The following is a 4,511-nucleotide window of genomic DNA, read 5'->3' as shown; positions in this document are numbered from 1 at the left end:
ATTGTAAATATGCACATGCAATAAACGTAAAACATCCTACAATAAACCTTCTTTTATGAAAAAATAAAAATTTATAACAAAATGGTGTAGTTACATCACAATCGGCTATGTAAATTGATCAAAAATTAACATCAGGTATACCTGAATTTTTTAAATATTGTTAGCAGTCACAAAATAAGATGTGTTAATTTTTTTATCTACATTACTTATTTCTCATTGATTTCATATTGTTATTACTAAATGCTGCTTATATTAAGTAATAATATGAAATATTGATGAGGCACGCATTAGGCACGACTAGTACGCATTCGGCAACTCTCCCCTACATCTCTTTAAGGACTATGAGACAAAATTATCATGTGCAGCCGTTGTGAAAATTTATTATTGTCACGGCTATGAATCTGACAATGCTGTGCTTATTGACCATGCAAATCGTTAATATCCGAATAGAGCTGGACCCCCACTATCCCCAAGTTAGGTAGAAAAAAATTTAGTGCTATTTGTGTGCTAATTTGTTGCTTTAGTCCGGATTTTGTTGCTCACACCGTTTAGCAGGAAATCGTATTTCAAGTGGAAGTTCCAGCTTAGATAAAGTTGGACCCCCATACTGAAAAAACGACTAAGAGTGACCCTGTCGGAACAACCGACCACGCCAGAATTTGTTGCTATTTTGATGCTCTAAGATGGCGTCGAAACATTTGGGAAATATAACATTGTTTAAACTAATATGTCAACCATAACTAACGACACAAGAGACTGTAAAACGACTAAAAGTCTGTGGTATTTTTCGAAAGAGCATTGTTTATGGAACATTTTGGTATCAAACGTATGCGAGCAACAAATTCTTTTAGTCGTTTTACAGTCTCTTGTGTCGTCAGTTATCATGTTGAAATATTTAGTATGTAGTGGTATAGTGTTTAAACAATGTTACATTTCCAAAATGTTTCGACACTATCTTAGAGTAACAAATTCTGGCGTAGTCGGTTTTCCCGATAGGGGCACTTTTAGTTGTTTTTTCAGCTTAGATAAAGTTAGACCCCCATACTGAAAAATGACTAAGTATGCCTCTATCGAGAAAACTGACTTCGCCAGAATTTATTGCTATTTTGTTGCTCTAAGATAGCGTCAAAACATTCTGGAAATGTAACATTGTTTAAACACTACCACTACATACTAACTATTTCAACATGACAACTAACGGCACAAGAGGCTGCAAAACGACTAAAAGAATTTGTTACCCGCATACGTTTGATACCAAAATGTTCTATAAACAATGCTCTTTCGAAAAATACCACAGACCGCCCCCTACTTCAAATACGATTTCCTGCTAAACGATTTGAGCAACAAAATCTGGACTAAAGCAACACATTAGCACATAAAGAGTACTACATTATTATTATTTTTATCTAAATTGGCGACAGTGGAGGGTCCAGCTTTATCGGGGTGTCGCTCATAGCCGTTGAGAATTAATGGAAATGGGAGACGCGCGCCCCATTAACTAACAATGAGCGAAAAGTGCTAGGCGTAGCTGTTGCGTGAAAGTCGCCGGTCCCGCCGTTTGATGTGGATTGCCGTGACTGTTATCCAAGAGGGAGTTATCCAAGAGGCTCCAGACTGCGGAAGCTGCGGCAGGCGGGCGCCATGAGCATCGATCTGCTCCACTGCGCTCTCCCTGCGTCCCAGCCGACTCTGCGGCGCGGACGATCCTTGTTATCCTTGTTGTTCTTGTAAGCGAACACACGGCATTTTTCTCGCGCACCGTAGAGACAACAACGAAGTGGCTCTCGTCTGCATAGCTCGATCAACACGCAGTCGAGCACAAAAGACGTTTTACTGAACGCTTTCACTTGTCACGATCGATCGATGTTACATAACTGATTAACGGATGAAATCTGTTTACAATGGAGAATTGCGCCAAGTATCTCGCTGCAAATTCTCAGCCTCGCAACAAACACGAGCAAAGCGCGGTAATTTCCGAGATTGACGCTGCGAGATTCGTTCCTCGTCGCGTAATGGAAATGTTAAGTCTGCCCGAGTCGGAGGTCGCGCATCGCATGTAGTGCAAGACCTCGGATTTGCCTGCGACGTCGGCTTTATATCCAGAGAAATGCGCAGCGCATCATGCTGTAATTAAATTAATACTGCACGGCTGCAGAGTATTCGATAAACGAATTTTCCGCACAGCGATGGTAGTTAGGGCAATTACAAGAATTTTGCCAAAGTTAGTTTGTTCGTGGCAGAAAAACTTTCGCTTCAAAGCAACTATGTAAGCCAAACCGTTTACATAGTTTTGTCTGTTTTGTTATCTGTAACAAAGTTTACCTCGCGTAACGATCGGTAGCGTCAGAACTGCTCGTGTGTATGCTATATACAACAAGCTAATGTAGCAACAATGACAAGGAAATTAAGCATCTATAGAAGCTTTGTGGTTCAAATTGCCTCTTTATAAAGATATTTCTCTAATAATCGAATATATGAAGGAAATTATTTCGAAATTGCTACCGTTGTTTGCCATAATAATAATAATTGTTACAACACGTGCAATTCGGTCGTTCTTTCGAAATCGACAGAGCGAATTTCTCGTACTAATTTATTCGTCGTTAATCTACTAGCGAATTCGGTTGGTTGCACTAGTGCGCACTGAGTGCACATTAAGCCTTGTTCCCAGCCAATTCTTATGTTAAAAAAACATCTTAAATACCTCTTGCAATATTTCTTGTCTAGAAAAATGGTCTGTACAACGGTTACTCGGATCATTTTTTGACTAAATACTCTGAACATGTATTTAAGACATGGAAAAAAGAATGATGTTGTATCAACAAGATCAGTGTGATTGAAATAAAATTGTTGAAACAACGTCACACAGTTGAGAAATTTGTGTTGAATCCAACAGATATTACATGTCCCAAACGGTCCACACAAATTTTTGTGTTAATTTAACATCATATGGATGTGAATTGAAATAAATTTTGTGTAAAATTGACATATTTTTAATGACAGAATGAATTTTAAAAATGTAATTTTTACATTTTACAGATGTAATAAATGAAATAATGTTATATATTATAGAATAAAATCAACATTTTATTCTGTAAATTTTAACAGTTAAATTCTGTTACTAATAATATCGAGCATATGTATTGTGCAAGATTAAAAAATAAGTACACATTGTCTGGTTTTAACATTTCTTTTCAGTTATTTTAATAATTTTACATTTGAGCTCAACTAACACATGAATGTGTTAAACATTTCACACCAAAATTTTAACCGGCATTTTTTTAACAAGAAAACACAAATTTTCCAACTGTGCAGTATTAATAAATAAAAAACATCAGTTGTCGTAATAGTCTGGATATTTAGTTCAATGCTTAAAATGAAAATCCATAGCAAACACAATTGAGCGAATTATTTATGTCTGTGGCAGCCTGCGACGTTAACGTTTAATTCAAGCAACTTCATTTTGCTTAAGTCAACAGCATTTTTTTACCGTGTACTCGCAGACCATTTTACGAGACAGTTTTAAACGCCAAATGACCAATAGGTCGATGGCGGTCCCCTAAAGAGAAAAATCCAGAAAGGAGCGACAGTTTTAAATTATGCACTTAAACGTAACTTCGTCGGAGTGTAAAAGCAATTTCTCCCCATGTTAAATAACTTATTTACAAATATATACATATACACATATCGTACTGCGAAGAACGATCATGTTCGTAGACGAGCCTGCGTTTGAGTAAAGGCTGTAAAATAAATATCAATGGTTAGTTGCAAGAGTTAATAATGAAATGTAAATAGACGAGCAATATTATCTTTGCCAATTTACCTTCCGACTTACCTGGCAGTCGTAAATTTGGTAAAGAGTAAGACGAAAAGTCAATTTTACCCTTTTATTCAGCATCTTTATGTGTGTATGCAATTACACAGTAAAAGTTATTTATAATTATTAAGAAGTTTTAATTAGTGTAAATTAAATTACAAATCTGAATGGAATTGTCTAAAAGTTATTCGGAAGTTGTAGTAAAATATAATAAAATATTAAAACGAGATTACATTCACTTGCCAAGAAGTTTATACACCGAAGGGAGAACTCATTGTAAAGCCACTTGAGATCTAATAACATTCGGCAAACGTGACGAGGGTGCCATTTACATTTTTGCGCGTACCTGACATTCCAATCGGTTGAATTCATCGATCGAACTTACGATTTTATTTCAATGAGAATTACCATTTTCGCGAGCACATAATCGGAGAGTTTTATTGACGTAATAAAAATGTGCCCATGTTGATATTCTCGCGCAATGAAATAGAAAATGATCGAAACGTCAAAAGTAACAGTTGTATTTATACGTTTAAGGGGATGCTGGAGTCTGTCTGTTTTACCGACAACGCGAAAGTTATGTATGTGTGCGTATATGTATATTACATAAAAAAGAAAGAGAGAGCAATAATACGATACATCTTTCCTTGTCTACCAGATTGCAGCGCTATCTTATTATCATGCAGTCCTCTATTTG

The sequence above is a fragment of the Vollenhovia emeryi genome, unplaced genomic scaffold, assembly GCF_000949405.1.
Source record: "Vollenhovia emeryi isolate VEMERY1.0 unplaced genomic scaffold, V.emery_V1.0 DF939288.1, whole genome shotgun sequence".
In the NCBI taxonomy this organism is placed as follows: domain Eukaryota; kingdom Metazoa; phylum Arthropoda; class Insecta; order Hymenoptera; family Formicidae; genus Vollenhovia; species Vollenhovia emeryi.
Note: the sequence above shows the minus strand (reverse complement) of the source record.